Source organism: Nuphar pumila, chromosome 6, assembly GCF_984573655.1.
Source record: "Nuphar pumila chromosome 6, dmNupPumi1.hap1.1, whole genome shotgun sequence".
In the NCBI taxonomy this organism is placed as follows: Eukaryota; Viridiplantae; Streptophyta; class Magnoliopsida; order Nymphaeales; family Nymphaeaceae; genus Nuphar; species Nuphar pumila.
The window spans coordinates 34,180,391-34,200,034 of NC_143254.1; positions in this window are offsets into that span (position 1 = coordinate 34,180,391).

Sequence of the window (19,644 nt, forward strand, 5' to 3'; positions counted from 1 at the left end):
TTCTTCTTCCTCCTCCTTCTCCTTCCGTTGCATTTCCTTCTTTTCCTCATTCTCTTTCTCCTGCCTTTGCATTTCCTTAGCTTCCTCAAACTCCTTCTCCCTCATTCGCCTTTCCTTTTCTTCCTCATACTGAGGAATATTCTGTTCCTTCTCTTCCTTCTCTTTATTCATTTGCCTTCGCCTCTCCTCCTCCTTCTTCAGTAGCCATGCCTTGTTAAACATTGCACTGCGCTCCAAGTCTCTCCTCTTACATTGTGCTGCAGTTTCATCCACTAAATATCTAACATAACTTTGAAACTCCTCCGCATTCTTCTTCATCTTTTCCATCACCTGTGCATTAATCCTCCGCCTTCTATTTATATTCTCATCAATATTTCTTGTCTTTGCCTTCTCTTCGTCATCCTTGTTCTGCATCTTTCGTAATTCAGAGTTCTTCCTTTGATCTGCAACCTCGATATCTGATGGATAATCCTCCGCATAATACGATTCCAAGGCTTTTTCCCTGTTTTCATCGTTCTCAATCTTAAGTATATTTTGGTATCTTTCAAAAACCTTAGATAGATGGGACTGACGAATCACTTCTTTAATAGACAACCCATAGAACGACGAGGTATCTCTAATCTGATGAGGCGCAGACATTGCTAACCTGCACAACACATTACACGATCATCATGATTAGAAATTGTCAAAATATTTGGGTTCATAAGAAACAAATCGTTGTATAAGAAGCAATCTTCAGATTGAAGAAAGAAACCTTACACGAAACTCACTGAAACGATGGGAATTTGGATATTCCAACTGTAGAGTAAGCAGTGGTAACAACTAATACGCAACAGAAGGTGGTTATTATGTTGCGGTTGCGCGTAAGACAGAAACAGATGCTCTGAAACAAAGGGAAAGGATGCTCCGACGACTCCAGATGAAAGCAAAGAATCTACGGTAGAGTGCTTAGAGCGAAAATGGATTGTTTTGAACTATTTGAATCCTACAACATAACGCTTGCTACATACGCAAACTCTGCGGAACGTTTTGGCGCGATAACGATGTAGGGCAGTTTTGTCCTTTTCACGAACCGACGGTTCAGTTTTCTAGAAGGAGGGCATTTATGTCCATTCGAGGAAGATGAAGCGAATGGCGGTAAAGGGTACTTAAGTCTTTGTTGCGGCACCAAATTACGATGCAGTATGATGCGGACAGTCATCGGGATTCATGCCGGTCTGGATCTTATACGTGGCGTTATTTGGAACCCCCGAACATGAGATCTCAGTACCGGCCCTGTTCGGGGGGGGGGGGGGGGGGGGACATATAACCTGCTTCGCTCATAAAACCATTTGGCTGCCTACAGAATCACTTCGGGTAATGGCTTCTACTCTAGATCCTCCATGACGTACGGCTTGGTTGATTTTTTGGGTAGAATTTTAATGCATCAAAATTTGAGAAAGGGATAGTGTGATGTGTAACGAAGAAGAATAAGAGACCACCTACCATTTGCTTTCTTTTTTGAGAGAAAAGGCAATATATATAATCAGAAATTACATTATGTATACCATGAAAAAAAAAAAAATGCAATTAGTGCACGTCACCTAGTGTTGGGATGTTGCAAGTTCCAACCCCAAATGGTATGGTTGTATAACTGGTAGGGGTCTGCCTAACCCCATCTTTCTCTGTCTAAAAAAAAGAATGACTTTCATCTCGTTCTTGCCGATGCACTTAGTTCCTTTTTGTTCTTATGGTAAACTAGGTGAATGTTTGGTGCAGCATGTTCGAAGATGACTTCATTTCAGTGAAGTCATATCTGCCTCCATATTATCAGCACCCACCGCCTTCATTGAAGATGACCTACCACCCCTCCTGCGTTTTCTAGTTGAAAGTAGCAAATCCTGCGGGCGACTTTGCAGTTCTAACATTTGGCTTGCCTGCTTTAGAGCTGCAATTTTTTCCAAAGTCTGTTCAAAACATGCTTGGAAGGTTTGAACACATTGTGTAGTACATTCTCAAACTTATTTTTTTGTGTGTGTTGGGGGGTTTGATTGAGTTCGGTTCCACTCATCCACCACCTTCATACCCCTCCTAGATCTTATGATGCAAGTCGTTTTGATCAAATCTAACCATATAAATGGATTTAGCATAGTCAATTTAATAAAAAATTATGCTTGGATCGCAATTTTTGATGGAAAATATAATATTTTAAATCACAAAATTTCATGTTTTATCAAACGTTGATATTTTTGTCACCGAAAAATCCTGCACACAAGTCGGATTTTGGTGATTCAAATGTCGATCTTCACTAAATGTCAAAAATCACATCAATGGAGTCCGATTTGATCAGTACAACTTGCATCAATGAAATCCTAACAATGGGTATGAAGATGGGGATGACATAAAGGATAAATGGAACCGATTTTGGTTTGTTTGGGTTAAAGGGTGGGTGAGTATTCGTATGTACATGTATTAGGACAGGCAGGGTGAATGTTGGTATGAGCCTTTGAGGACAGAACAGGAGAGTGTTTTAATGTGGGGTTGAGAAGGAGAAGGGGAAGGGGAAGGTGGGTAGGGATTGGTTTGGCAGATAAGGTGCAATTATTTTGAGCAAATGAAATGTGCCGCTTCACTTGAGCGCCATCCATCTGCTGTGGTACCTGACTAGAAATTTCGTGCCCCCCCCACAGCTTCCCTTCACTTGTACACGGCCCCTACGTAATGCAGCCTGATTATTTCTACATACCTTTGTGTAAACTAGTTGGGATCTAATAATATAAGTCGTTCTAACTCAGTATGATGTCATAGATGTGCCAATACGCTCGATTGAGTGGGAACCAACCCTTGAATCATGTTCTTTCACTGAAAATAAAACGTCAATTTTTTTTTTTTGAGGAAATTTGACACGTTTACCACTTTTTGATTTTTCAATTACTGGAAAATCCTGCTTTAGTTTCACCTTTCGGAGTTTGGATATAGAGTGTGGTGCTGCTCTTGTTACAGGGAAAATTAGGCAACAATTGAGGGTTTGATCCCATGAAACAATTGTTAGGTGCGCTTCAACTCACATAAAGGCAAAACTAAATTTTTTTCTAACCAAATGGTGTGCATATAGTGAAGGGGACCATTCCACCAAAAGACGGTGCAACATCTATAGCTAATGATGATCGGGCGGTGTTCTTTCTTTAACTATGGAGTTTTTCATCGATATATTGTAATTTTATTATTTATTTAGTAAGCTACATATTTTGGATTATGAAATTTCAATATTTAGATGCATTTTTAAAGCACTAAAAACCAATGTTGTCAGTATCGGTGGGTATCGGCAGAAAATTGATCAGCATCATCCCTGAATCGTCTCTTTTAATAAATGTAAAAAAATTACTCAAAATCAAAATTTTAATATTTTTTAATATTATTTTAATAGTTTTAACATGTGTCACGTTCTGATTGATACATAATGTTTTATTATTATTTTTTGGCAGATACAGATATTGACAACATTGCTAAAAACCAATAGCTAACAATACTTTATATATATATATATATATATATGGTTAATGTTTTAGTAATAGTGTCATTACAAACAAATGAGTTCGGACCTCCTAAGGTGCACGTTGTTTTGATCCAAACCGATCTCATGGATGGGTTCATCATGTTCAAAATAGTGGGAAAAAATATGACTTGAGAAAATATCACACATTATAAAAATCTATTTTTGAAGCCTTATAACGTCCTACCTGCATATCGTAACAGGATGATTCTCAAGCCAATCCCCACTAAGTGAAACATGTAGATATATATATAAGGTTAGTTTTATGAAAAACAACCGAAAAAATAAAAAAATTAAAAAAAAGGGACGTTTGTAGGTAATGGTGACCTGACCAAATGTGGCCCCTATATATATTCACTAGAATATGAGAATTGAAATATGAGAACTAGAATATGAGGACTAAAATATAAGCATTTTTAATATTTTTTTGTAAATCCAACCATGTGGATGTGCTTAGCAGGCTGAATTTGCTAGGAAGGTGTATTTTTTAAAAAATGTGATTTTTGAATGCTTGAATATTTATGAAGATTATGAGCTATTGAAATTTAAAGCCTTAAAAAATCTCATTTATACATCAAAATTGAATGATTCAAGAGCGTGTTCTTATAAAACCAGGCATATCACTACAAGAAACCTGTGGATTAGCGACGACCTAAATCCGTCGCTAATCCGTCGCTAAGCCGTCGCTAAGCAGTTTAGCGATGGCTTAGCGACGGATTAGCGACGGATTTAGGCCATCGCGATTTTTTGCTCGCTAATTGGCGAAAAAACTTATCTGTCGTTAATTCCGTCGCAAATTTGCGACGGATTAGCGACGGACATTATCCGTCGCTAATCTGTCGCTAAATTTTAAAAAAAAAAAATAAAAAAAAATTGATCCCTGTCGGGCGGTATTCCGGCAGCAATAAGCCGGACTTATACCGCACCCGACAGGGATTTCACAGACTTGTATCGTCCTCCGTGAACCGGTGCTCTCTGGCATCGCCGTCCTCCGTGAACCGGCGTCGCCTTCCTCCAACAATCGCTCAGCCTCGTCGCCATCCACCGTGAAACGGTGTCCTTCGAACTCGTCGCTGTCCTCCGTCGTCACCGTTGCTGTCCTCCGACGTCGTCACCGTCGCCGTCCTCCGACGTCGTCACCGTCCTCTGGTGTCGCCGTCCTCCGTGAAACGGCGTCCTCCGAAGTCATCGTCGTCCTCCGGCGACGTCGTCCTCCGGCGACGTCGTCCTCCGGCGACGTCGTCCTCCGGCGACGTCGTCCTCCATGAAACTGTGTCCTTCGAAGTCGGCGCCGTCCTCCATCGGCGCCGTCCTCCATCGGCGCCGTCCTCCATCGTCGCCGTCCTCCGTCGTCGTCGTCCTCCATCGTCGTCGTCCTCCAGCGTCGCCGTCCTCCTTCGTCGTTGTCCTCCGTCGTCGTCGTCCGCCGGCGTCGCCATCCTCCGTCGTCGTCGTCCGCCGGCGTCACCGTCCTCCAACAATCTGCCTCATCGTCGTCATGCTCTCCAACGCGCTCTTCGACGGGGAGAGAGCGGTTTAAATCGCGCGGTCGATTTAAATTTCGAACGAGGAGAGAGGGAAAATTTTGCGCTCGGTTTAAATCGAAAATTAGCGAGGGATTTAGCGAGGGAATTTTTCCGTCGCTAATCCGTCGCTAATTAGCGACGGATTAGCGACGGAAAAATTCCCTCGCTAAATCCCTCGCTAAAATGATTTTCTTGTATTGAGAATTAGCGACGAAAATTTGTTGTCGTTAATCTATCGCTAATTAGCGATGGATTAGCGATGAAACAACCTTCATCGCTAATCCGTCGCTAATTAGCGACGGATTCATGAAAAAAGTTTTCTCTAGCTAATTTGTCGCTAATTTGCGACGGAAAAAATCCGTCGCAAATTTCCGTCGCTAATTAACAATTTTCTTGTAGTGTATAGATAGCATCCGTACAGTTAGATTCAAGAAAAAAGAATAGAAAATCCATAAAAATCATGGTTCACGCATTAGTTCTCATATTCTAGTGATTATATATATATATATATATATATATATATATATATATATATATATATATATATAGAGAGAGAGAGAGAGAGAGAGAGAGAGACCCCTTTAAAAAGCATAGTTGGATGCATTTTTTTTTTGCTTAATAAAAACCTGTAGATGTGTTTCTCATTACTTATTCACTAAAGAACATGCTTTAGATCAAGTAGTTTATTTTGGAGCAAAAGTGGTCGCAACAGAGGGAGAGAGATAAGCGATATGAAAGGTAATTAAAGGCATCCTGGACCATGGTCCTCATCCATGTGACCTTGGAGAATCTTCTCGGATGAGTGGATCATCGTCCAATAATCGGCCAGGTCAAAGGAAAGGCAGCAGATCATAGTCTCACGATGTGAGGATCTTACGCAACTCCATTGAAGGTGCACAAGAATGAAGGCTCACACTTCTAGCACAACATCATAGGGCTATGAAAAAACTGTGGGATCTCACAATGATGGCAGGATTCTTTGGAGGAGAAAAATTTTGAACATATGGAGTTTTTGTTTATCTTTGATTGATTAAATAAGTTGTGGCACAACTTAAGGAACATTCGATATTCAACCGGCAAGCAGTGGTTGTTCTTAGTTCGTTTTCATAGTCAACAGGATCAGGAGTATGTGAGCAGGGGGGAGTGAGGAACGTTGCTGGTAGGACCCTGATTATGGTGGCTTGATGGGACTAATGAAGAATGTAGCAAGAAAGAAAAAACTCATGACAAGACAAAAGATTTACGTGGTTAGGCTATAGCCTACTCTACAGGAAAAGAGGTAGGTGTCAGAATCAAAACCAGAATCATGATATAAATCAGTTTTTCATATAACATGATATGTAAATAAAATATTTGATTCACATCGTAAGAGGGTTCAAGCATGTCATATTCGGTTCAAAACCAAAATCCAGACAAAGGTATCAAATCAAACATATGCATTAAATAGAATAAAAACAACAAAAAAAGCATGCTATTATTCTGTAAAAGGCTAAGACGTATAAAAATATTCTCATTAGAGAAGATTCGCCCCCACATATGGTGCAAAAAGGGTCTGGCGTCCTTCCCCCAAGATATGGTAGCCTCGATGATCTGAATCGGTGCACTCCAATAGAAGATCGTCCTTTGAAGACAACCTCAGCGAACAACTAATGCAGAATTTCCTTTCCGAGAAACACTCACAGAGTAACAAAAGAGAGAGAAAACCGAGTCACTTCTATCTGTGTATATGCATAACCGCAACCCTCTAGCCACGTTTTATAGCCCCTGAATGGGTACCAAAACGTGAAAGAGACTCGTTACTATTTACGAAGTAACATGACCCTTAATGGAAAGATCTGTTATCCATTTCTCTTATCCCTTTATTTAATCCAAATAAAAACAATAAATGTGGGATACAAAGAACATTGGACTTAGAATGAATATGACCCTAAAAGACCAATTACACGAACCTGAACTCAGCCCGACATGGCACGGTGGGCATGCGCACGCGTGTGTGTAGTAGCCATCCCATCTCCTTGTTCTCTAGAACAAGTGTTAGAATCTCCATGTAGGTTATAAAGCCCATAACAGATTCTTCAATATGGGACTATTCCACATCATCAAAGTCCAAAAGCACTTCATAAAGGAGTGATCCCTAATTGTTTTCTTTATTTGAATTACCTTCTCATATCTTCCTACATCCAACATTCCCCCACAAATTCAAAGCATGAAAATAGAAGGAAACAAAGATGCAAGATGGAGTAATCTGCAGCAGGATATATCATGCCTTCAGTAATGGTACCTTCTGGTTTGAACCACTACCTTAGTTGACTAACTTTACCCCCACAAGAACGAAGTGAACCAAAGTCTTGAACTTGAACCTTTGATGTAGGAGTGTCCATTAGCAACAACACGATAAAGGTTCTAGTCGTAATCTTTAGGGGTGACGCGTTAATGGCCATGCGCCTGAATCTTGTTTCATGAGTGACTTCAGGAATAACCCAATTCTTTAAACTGCGGTCACACAGTCACACTCACATAGGTGGGCTTCTCCAGAGATGCACTACTAACATCTCGTCAAGAAGGCTTTGAACCCATTCAGAGTTTTAACTCTTCCTTAACTTGCAGCTACAACACCTTTTCAGAGTAATCAGGGGAACAAACACAGATACATAGTATCACTCAGATAGGTTAGGTTGCTACTATAGATGAACTACTAATGGGTTTCAGTCTCATCTTCTCTTTGGATTTTAGGACTAATGACTTATCTAGTCCTTTTGTTAATGGATCAACCGTGTTCTCTTTAGATCCAACATAGTTCACAACAACTACTAACTGAGACACCAGTTCCCTTACAAATTTTATTTTGACTTGGATGTATCTCCTCTGCTTTTGATTATATTTTGTGCTTTTGATCTTTGCAATTATGGTCATATTGTCACAATACACAGATATTGCAGAAATTGGTTTGCTCATTAAAGGAAGTTTCTCTAAAAGTCCCTTTAATCATTCAACTTTCATTCCTGTAATATCTAAAACATAAAGCTCAACCTCAAAAGTAGACCGTGACAAGATGGTCTACTTTACTGATCTTCAGGCGAATGCACCACCACCTAAGGTAAATATATACCCTGTTACGCTATAACTCCCAGAGTTCATGGCAATCCAGCTCGCATCACTATATCCCTCAAGAACAACAGAGAATCTCTTGTAATGCAAACTCAAGGAAATAGTTCCTTTTATGTACCTAAGCACACCATCCAATGCCTTCCAATGAGTGTGATTTGGACAACTTGTGTATCTACTTAATTTTGTCACCGAGAACAAAATATCCGGTCTCGTGCAATTTGTAAGATACATCAAACTTTCAATAATCTGGGAATACCTTAATTGAGACACAAGGACACAGTCGTATTACTATAAAGAGGAGTAGAAGGGTCATATGGAGTTGCTACAAATCTTCCTTGGTTATAGCCAAATTTCTCAAGTACTTTCTCAACAAAGTGAGATTGAGAAATATCTATCCCCTCAGCTGAATGAGTCAGCTTTAAGCCTAAGATCACATTTGTAATACCCATGTCCTTCATATCAAATTTACTATTAAGAAACGACTTCATCTCATTCACAATTCTCATAATGGAACCAAACAATAGAATGTCATCTACATACAGGCATAAAATAATACATGCATTACTTTTAACTTTGCAATAAACACATTTATCAGATTTATTGACAATAAAGACAAATGATAAAATGACTTTATCAAACTTCTCTTGCCATTGTTTAGGGGCTTGTTTTAGTTCATATAATGATTTAACAAGTCCACAAACTTTATTTTCATTACCAGGAGCCACAAAACCCTCAGGTTGATCCATATAGATCTCTTCTTTAAGATCGCCATGCAAAAAGGCAGTCTTCACGTCCATTTGATGGACCGAGAGATCATAAATGAAGGTTAGTGCTATAAGCACCCTAATTGTAGTCACCCGAGTTACCAGAGAATAGGTATCAAAATAATTTATTTCTTCCTTTTGTTTGAACCCCTTGGCAACTAGTCTAATATTGTATTTATCAATGGATCCATCTGGTTTTAACTTCTTCTTAAAGATTCATTTGCACCCAATAGTGGAGCTACCACGAGGGAGGTCAACCAGTTCCCAAGTGCCATTAGAGACTATGAAGTCCATTTCACTCTTTATGGCTTCTTTCCAATGCCTTGCTTCAGGTGAAGCCATTGCATCTCGGAAAGTAGAAGGATCATCCTCAATAAGGTAAGTGATATAATCACTTCCCAAATCCTTGGTAATCTGTGGTCTCTTGCACCTTCTTGGTTCAACCACTTCCTCGAACTTAGTTGGTCTAGAGTGGGAACAAGATAACTCAACCCCCACATCTGTCATCATTTCCACATGTTTATGAATGGAATCAGAAGTTGAAGGTATATTTAAAGAAGAAAGATTTTGAGGTACACCAATTTTTATAGAAAATACATCCTCAAAGAATGTAGCTTCTCCAAGCTCAACAATAGAGTTTACATCTATTCCAGATATCTCAGACTTAATTACTAAGAACTTATAGACATAGTTGTTCTCTACATAACCCAAAAAGATAACATCTACAGTTTTAGGACACAACTTCTTCTTGTTATGCTCTAGGACAAGTACCTTTCCAAGGCACCCCCACACTTTGAGGTATTTAAAGCTAGATTTATTATTTCTTTAGAGTTTAAATAGGCTACTATCTTTATGCTTCTGGGAAACTCTATTTAGAATATGGCAAGTTGTATTCAAAGCATCCCCCGACATATAGGTAGGTAATCTGGAACTCTTAAGTAGAGCATTTATCATGTCAGTTGGGGTTCTATTATTTCTTTTTGTAATCCCATTAGATTGAGCAGAATATATAGCAGAAAACTCATAAACTATGTGTAAACACCTCAAATTTTCAAAATTTTCAAAAAAAAACCTTTTTGCCCCTAGCACCCAACTTCTGAGCAATTGGGTCAATATCCATTCATTTCTTAAATTCATTGGTTGAAGATCCGAAATCCAATTTCATTTCCTACATCTAGCCTAATTTCAGATCCAGATCAAATATCCAAATCCAATTCTGAGCTAGATTTTTCTGTTTTCAAAATTAAAAAATACAAAATCAATTTTCTGAATAGCTCAAATATTTCATCCAGATTCGATATCCATTTGGATTCACTCCGCTCTTTTCTTCAATTTGAGATCCAAATTCAAATATCTATTCAAAATCTTAGATCCCGATCCGTTTTTGAAACTCAATTTTTAAAATTAATTTTGTTATTTTAGAAAACTCTTTTTCAAAAAATCCTTAAATTTTAAAATAAAAATATTTTATAAAATTTCTTAAAAGCCTCATTTAGATCCTCTCTTTCGAATTTTTAAGATCTTCCTTCAAAAAACTTAAAAGGAAAACTTTCAGAAAATGGGTTCTACACTCATTTTTGAAAACTCTCCTTTTTATAGCCTCTTTTTAAAAAAAATTGAAAGTTAAAGGACCCCTGCTGAGAAATCCTTAACGGCTTCTTGTTATAAAAGAAGCCATAGAAGAGGTCGATATCCATCCGTTCTCACCCCTTCACTTTCAATCCATGACCCGTCTTCACCCCACCAAGCCTCTCACCTCTCCACTTCTCGCACCTCTTCTCTCCTTCTTCTCTCCTTCTTCTCTCCCTCTAGTTCCCCTTTCTTCCCTCATCAGTGAAGGAGGTTGACAAAATATCAGCATATAAGTAGAGGCTCCTTCTCTACCGAATTCACGGTAAGAATTTCTTATCTTATTCTCCTTCTTTCCCACTTTCTGTTTTCTTTCACGAACTATTTTTATTTGTTCTTCACAGTTTAAAAGCAAGCATCGTTGTAGTGCCGATCTGCATATAGAAGCATCGGCCTACACATTGCAATATCATTGGAATGATCCTATTCCAACATGCTTTTCATTTTCTTTTGTGTTTTGTTGTTTCATTTACATTGTATTTCCTCTATATTTGTTCATTCCTTTTACTCCACCGCACTTCTTTCTTCATTGCATAGCATCGCTTGATTTCTTTGACCCATCATTCATTATATATTTTGATTTGTTGCTTTTTATTTTATCATGTTCATTATACTCCCTCCTTTCTCATCTCATTAACATCGCACATCTCTCGGTTTCATCAATTGGTGTCATGTGTTTTGATCTAACTCTCTGTGCTTGATCTAATAGTCGATCTCATCTGACGTGATTGTTTGTTTCATAGATTAGGAGAGTGTATTTTATCTGATCTGCATTCTCTATGTTGGATCTAGATAAACATGCTTACATTCAATATTAATTGATGTCAAAGCATCATACCTCATACTGCGCATACTCTGCGTCTTCATTTGCCTATGTATTTTTTGTATTTCCTTTTCCACTTTGAATTTGCTTTCACCCACACACTCCTATTTCCAGCATCATAACACCTCTAGTATCCAAAGCTACATAGACATCCAATTGAATCACATATTTCATGTTGATTTTAATTTGTTTTTGTTTCCTCTTTCTTTTCTTTCTTCGTTTGGCATCATTTCATACCATTTTATGGCATTTGTTTCATGCTGACATCTATTCATACGTACATGAAGTTTTACATTCATCATCTAGCTCCTGATCCGCCGTGAAGGTAGATCTGAGCATTTTGTTCTAGTTTGGCATGGTTTCCTATGCTCCCTTATAAAAATTGAATCTCATTTTCTGTTGTTGATATTCATTCATGTGTATGGTTATAGGAGATCGTTTGCATTGTGTAGTAATTCCCGAAATCATTGATTCTAGCAACTTCAATTAAAATTTCTCAAACCTGTGATTTCTCTTTTATTTGTTGCATTCTATATATATTAGGATTTGATCAGCCCCAACATTGTTTTGTCTTACGATTGTTTGGGGCAGGCTTTTGGGTACCATTCATCTAATTTCTTTGAAATATGGGGTATGCATCTTCTAGACCTTTGCTTTTGGGATGGTCGGTATTTTAGATTTTGGAAAATGGATGAGGGGCTTATTGGCATTTTATATTCAGATGCAGAGTTGAGGATGTTTGCTTGACTAGTTTTCCTCAATTGGTGCATGGTCGAATTGGGATGTACACCTATTGGAAAATTTGATGGAAAATTATATGATGTGGTTAGATACCACAAAAGAAAATTCCAAGTTCTCTCGTTACACATCAACTACTATGGCTCCACATTCTAGAACTGGCCCCATTGTTAAGTCAAGCTCCTTGTAGAGTTTTAAGATGAATCTTGCAAACTGGTCATTGTGCATATGCTCGAATCATCATATATTCTAGATTGCATATATATTTGAAAATCTTTGATTCACGATCCTGCATTTTCATGGTTTCTGTGACTTGGTTCCCCTCTTATCTAGCATTTACATTTGATTTGCTATGAATTGCTTGCTTGATTTAGTGTGAACTCCTATTTTGATTTGTTGTAAAACTTTATTTCATTTATAATAAAACTTATCGTGATTTGCTGTGAAAATATTGGATTTGTTGAAAAATTGAGTTGATATTCGTCATAAGAACCACTTGGGCCACTCTCAACTAGGAATGCCTAATGAGCTCATTTTCAGTAAGCTGGCATTTGTTATGGCATGAAAAGGAATTTGATGTTTGTTGTTTCTTCCTTATCTTGCTTTAGCTAAATCATCAAGTGGATCAAGAGGACTATGGTCTTCCAGTATGGATCGATCAGACAAGTTGCTACGTAGCTTGCCAATTGCTAACACTGGAATATTTACGCTCATTAACCTTTCATTGTCTTTGCTCCTTGTCATTGAGCACCTACATTTTCACATCTTCATTACCTGCACATCACTTCACTGCACTGCTACCCTTTGCACTTGTGTTCAACAGCCCCTGTCCCTTGTGCATTTTCATATTGCTCTCTGTGTAGCACTTCCCTGCACCTGTATGCTCACCTATACTCTTGCCCCTTTGCATTCCACAGCAGCCAACACCTTCTTATCTATATGTGTACAACATCTCCTCATTATCCTCATTGCCTTCTTCACTACAGCACCTGCATTATTCATCCTAATTGTCACATGCTGCACACAACACATCGTCACTGCCACCCAACTTATAGGTCATCCTTCCAGTGTGGTCTCATAGGAAAAGCTTTTTTCTTCTAGGATTTCTCAGGATCCAAAAATGTTAACTACATTGCAGCAACAATATGTGCTCTCCCAACTTCAGATAAGTCATCAGTTGTTGCCACAACAACAACAACTTCTTCAGATCCTATCAGGGCATCAAGGTCATCCGCAGTTTGGTGAATTGTCATATGGCTAACATTTTGTGGTTGTTTCACCAGGATATGCTTTTATAGATAATCGGATGCTCCAGCAACTTCAGGAGCCATTTCCTGTTAATTCGCAGATTCAACAAACTATTGTTCAGAGCATACCCGCTTCACAAGAAACTCGTGTCATTGAGAACTTCACTTAATGAATGTATTGCCAGGTTTTTAGGTTTTCCATCACAAATATCTTTGGAGGTTAACTCTGTTAATTTCGATGTTTCACATGTGCCCTTACCACATCATCTTTGTGGGGATATTTTGCTTTTGGGAGGTCAAGGTACCTTTGCACAAGCTAGCCAGTAATCTGCATCCGTACCATCACTGTCTGTGGACGATACCTCTCCTATTATGATCACATCACAGGCATTTGGGGCAATGAAAGGGTTACCAGATGAATTGTTACTTCAAAAGAATGACCAAGTTTTAGCTATATCCCTTTCTGCTGTGGAACAATCTCAAAATCTTTAATCAAATTATGTGTCTAAAGTTGATGCAAGCATTGTTGTAGCTCTTTTTTTGAACTTACAACGGTGTCAAGCACTGTTGTGGCTTTTTATGCACCTATAACAATTCCAAGCACTGTTGTAGCTCTTTTTGCACCTACAGCAGTGCCAAGCACTGCTGTAGCCTCTTTTTTTTTGCACCTACAGCAGTTCCAAGCACTGTTGCAACTCCTTTACACCTACAACAGTGCCAAGCACTGCTATATATTTCTTACATCCACAGCAGTTCCAGGAACTATTGTGGCTTCATAACTTCTCATAGCAGTTCATTGAACTGTTGTATGCCTCATCTCATACCTTTCTTTATTTAACACGAACCTTACCTTTGGATATTCTCATGTTGCATTTTTCCCATTGATATTAGCCTTGCATATGCATATTCATGTGCACTTTCTCATTGAATATACGCATTGCATTCTCATATGCATTTCATCAATAGGTATATGCGTGGCCTTAGGCAAATACCTATAGATTTTCATTTAAACTAAGGCATTGCATATGCCTTCTCATATATAGATTTTCATTAGCCTAAGGTATTGCCTATATATATATATTCTCATCAGTATAAGGCTTGTCATATGCATTTCTCATTTAGCATAAGTATAGCATTTTGCATATGCATTCTTCATTAGAATAGGTATAATCATATGCATTTTTGTTTTCAATATAGCATTTTTCCATATTTTGCATTTTGCTTTGTGCTAACTCATTTTTGCAGGAAACACATGGAAGATGTTGATTTCTTTTTCCTAGATTAGGAATTTCAATATTCAATTTCAAATGTAATAACCTTGTATTAATGAGAATTTATATCTTTCTTCTTAGTTTAGAATGTATGAGCATGTAGTTATGATTTAAATTCTCATAATTCTCTATGACATTTCATTTTATTTTTCAAAAACACTATGATATAACACGAATGACATGTGCACCTTTCTAATAAGAGGTAAATAACCATAAGTAAATGATTCACATTTATGACCATAGTCAAAATGTGAACAATAATTAGAAATTTTATCTTTTATAGAATAACATTTGATTTTCATCATATTTTTTTGAAATATTCTTTTCTTCCCTCTATCAGAATTTAAGATATAAATTAACTTGAGATATATTTGTGGCCATAGTCATGAATATATTAAAAGTTAATTTTGTTTTAAATCCTATAGAGGTAAAAAATTTATTTTATTCTTTATTATAATTTAAATATAGATTAGATTATAATATGTTTGTGACCATAGTCATAAATGTATTATGATTTAATCTTATCTCAATTCTATTAAAGAATAAAATTTGCTTTTAAATTCCAATCTTTGAATAAATTTCAAATCTTTCATCATTTAGGATAGAATTGCATTTTTTCTCAAATTATTTCAAATCATCTTCAAAATTCCAAGTAATTTTTTAAATAAACTTTCAAAAATACAGTCCTCACTTTTAAATTCAAAATCATTTTTTTCAACTCTTATTTACAAATTCAAATTCATCTTTTATTTTCAATTCCATTCATTGTTAAATTTTATTTTCAAATTTTCAATTTTCAATTCTTATTTCTGAATTTCATATTTTAGTTTCAAATTTTTATGCAAATTCTTTATTTTAATTATAAAATTTTGAATTCTAACTCAAAATTCTGAGTTCTCAATTTAATTCTAAATCAAAGTTTTGAAATTTACTTTGAATTTCTAAAATCAATTCAATATTCCAATTTCAAAGTCCAAATCAACTTTCGAATTCCATTCTGATTTCAAATATCAAATCAAAAATTTCAAGATCAAATCAAAGCCTCAATTTCAAACTTGGATTCAATTCCAAAGTTCTAGAAATAAATTTAAATTTCAAATTTCATTTCTAAATTTCAAAATTCAATCTTTTATTTTCCAATTTAATCCTTTTCCAAAATTCGATTTTCGATTTGAAATCTTCTTTTCAAATTTCAATTTTAGGAAACTCTCAAAATCAAAATTCCATCTTTGATCTCAGTTATGATTTCAACTTCAGAATTTCAAGTTTCCTTTTTCAAATATCAAATTCACTTCAAATTCCAAGTGTAGATTCAAACCTCAGTTTTTCAAATCAAGGTCAATTTCTGAACCACTTCTTCAAATATATTTTCAAACTTGTTTCAAAATCACTTGGAAAATCCTAACTTCTGAAATACTTCCAAAGCATGCATCATATTCCAAACCATCATTTTCAAAATTCATTGCACAAGTATGATTCAATGTGTATTTAGGATTTCAGAATAATCACTGAGACAAATTTAGGCAAAGTAAAAGGCATTGATTCGATCTTTGGTTCAATTACCTCTGGTAAAGGCACCAAGAATAGTTGAACCTCGTACCGACGAGCGAATCCTATCTCTCCATTTTCCCACAAAATTTTCAAAATGAAGGTGAGTAAATTTCAAAATATCTTTTCAAATAAAGGTCAAGTGAGACCTTGCAAAAGAGTTTCCTTTCTTTCTCTCTTCTTTCTTTCTTTCTTTCTTTTTTTCCTTCAAAAAGAAAAAAGGGCTGAAAGGAAAAGAAGGGAAAGAGGAAAGGAAAAAGGAAAAAAAAATTGTAATGATCACAGAAGTGGCAACCATGATGGGACCCATCTTCGTTTGATTGAATTAAATGCCTTTACCTTGCTTAAAATTATCTAAGTCATTATTCTATAAATGTCAGCTTCATTTTCATGTAGCCTTAGAGACTAAGAATCATACCCAGTTGACATTATGCATATAGGGTTAGGTATGGTTTGGTAGAACCATATTGAGGAGATTTATCCATGCTCACTTAGACTTAGGTCTGAAATACAACACTCCTCAATCTAGAGATTGAATGTAAACATTATATGCAAGTATATGCTTCTTTATGATTTTCAAAATTTTATCTCTTTAGGACTTTGCATTAGAGCCATCTGATTTCCTACATGTTGAGCATGTTTTTTTCAAAAAAAGAAAACATCCCCACCTATATTGTCCTGGTCTTCACGTTGTCGGGCTGTCTCACTGAACCATAGTTTGAGAAAGAGCCTCACAACTGGACCACTTATTTGGGTTAACACCCCCCTGCCATGTACTAAGGGTCATAGTCCAAAGTATATCGACAGGCGCTCAAGGATGTTGGAAAACCATTACCTTAGAACCGGAAAAAAATTCTTATGCCATGTACTTCGAGCTTCGACTTGAGTATATTGGCGTATCTTGATTGGAATAAGATGATTAAAACCCTAGCGTTTGGATTAAGGCCTTACTATCCCTCTCAAATTTTGCATTTAGAGTCAGCTTTTAGGGAATGTTGTTCTGTGCATCATTACTTGTATAGCTTTACTTCTTTTGTGGATATTATCTTGTAACTCTCATTTACTTCAACCTTTTCAAAACCCTCGATGTTTATTTCAAAAATTCCTATATTTTTCAAAATCCAGGTGTATATTTCTCATTTTCTTCTTCAAAATAATTTTCTTAAACCCTGGACATTTTTTTAAGATTTTCCTATATTTCTCAAAATCTAGGTATATATTTTCTTTTTCTTTATTTCTTTAGAATAATTTTTAAACCCAAGATATTCTTTTTAAGATTTCCCTATATTTCTCAAAATGTAGGTATATATTTCCTTTTTTTATTTCTTTAGGATAATTTTTAAACCCTAGATACTCTTTTTAAAATTTTCTTATATTTCTCAAAATCTAGGTATATATTTCTCTTTCCATATTTCTTCGAAATTATTTTTTAAAACCCTAGATATTTATTTTGAAGTCCTCTTCTATTTTTCAAAGTCTAGGCATATATTTTCTCTTTTTTCTTATTTCTTCATAACTATTCTTCCCAAACCCTGGAAATCCTTTTTAAAAATCTCTCCTTAGATTTTCAAAACTCCAGGTGTATTTTTCTTTTCTTCTTTTGATTTCTTCAATTTCTCTGATCTTGCCTGCAATTTTTCAAATATTCTAATCTTGCCATCTATTTTCAAACGTTTTTCATATCTTCCAGTATATCTTCTAAATTTTATTCAAAAATTTTGTTTTGTCTCCTCCTTTCAAGATTGCCAACCTGATCTCATCATTTTCTCTCAAATTTGTTGCCTTTAAAATTCTTTTTTTTATCATGCTAATCATCCCAGTTTGTCCTACAGAGGGCATTGGCATTGTTGTGTGATTCAAACGGGATAAAAAACTGCGCCACTCTAGCACATCAGTTATAAACAGTGAGTAAGAAATGGATTCTCTAAAGTCTACTAGAGAGGGAGTTTAAACCAGCAAGGATGAGATCGATCCCGCTATATATCGGTTGTTCAAAAAATGATGGTTGAAATATTATCCGAACAGGCTCAAGCCAGTTTCAGAAAAGTTTCCATCGAAGAGGCGACACCTATTGCCTTCCCTATGAACATCATTGACAACCACAACAATAGCAGCGCAGGAAGTTCTAAGCTCAGCAAAAGCAACAACAAGGGCAACCAGAACAATCAAAGCAGCAATTTAGAGGAGTCTAGAGGCCAGAAGGGAAAGTTTTACAAAATCCATGATAGACCTTTTCAATCTAGCCCTCAGCAAAAGGAAAAAAATCAGAGAAAGCCGAAGCGCAAAAACTGGAGTAATGATCAAGATTTCACTCCTTTAGATGAGCCGCTCGACAAAGTCCTTGAATACATGCTTGAACGTGCTATAGAATCGAGGCAACAAGCACTAGAGAGGGGGGTGAATAGTACTTTTAAATATCATCTTTGGAATTTTGAAGGATTTTGAAATTTGCAAAGCAATCACACAAAGAACACAAGAATTTATCTTAATTCGGTCTTCCAGACCTACGTCCAGTCTCCAAGCAAAACCCGCTTGAGATTTTCACTATCAACCTTGTGTAACTACAAGATTATACAGAGCAAATCCGGTCCCACTTTCAGTAACAAACCTACTAAAAGCAAACAACTCCTTTAAACCAAGGAGTCCTTTCCTTTTATAGAAAAATGAAATAATCAACTTGCAATCAACTTATGAGCCCTTCTTATGAATGCAAATGAAGTAAAATTGGCTTTTGAGGTTGTTGAAATACTCAACTCACGAATTCACTGCCTTTTAAAAGAATTTGAGTGAAAAACTAGAGTGAAAATATCAAATGAGTGAGAAAATAAATACTTGAATGAATATGAGTGAAAAACAAAGAATTTAATCTTTGTAATTCGATTGGATTCGATTCAATTTGATGTTTTTGAGTGTGGAATGCACTCATATTTATAGTTGAAAGATTTCATATGTTGAGGGTATGAAAGGGTGTCAAAACAGTCCATTTTGAACGATCAAAACGTTTGAAAAATGAAAAGACACGCCTTTTAAAAGTTACAGAAAAATGACAAAATTAGTCAATTGGAACAATAGTTAGTCGACTGAAATCAAATATTAGCAGACTGACAGTTATCGTCGGTCGACTAATATGTTTATCATATCCATTTGAAAATCTGAAGTTTTGAAACTTAGTCGACTAAAGAAAAGGTTAGTTGACTGATAATATCATCAGTAGACTGAAAAATCTTTCAGTCGACTATTGCTAAATTTTCTGAAAAATACATGTTATGTCCGATCGACTGATAAAACCTTCAGTTGACTAATTTGATAAAAATGATATTTTTTGCTTAGAAAATTTGGTGCGAAAAGATTGGTCGACTGGTAAGTCTATTGGTCGACTAATAAACATGAAAAATTAAATAAAGAGTTTTCTAAAATGATTTTCATGAAGGGTTCTTTTAGAAAAGTTTTTCTAAAGA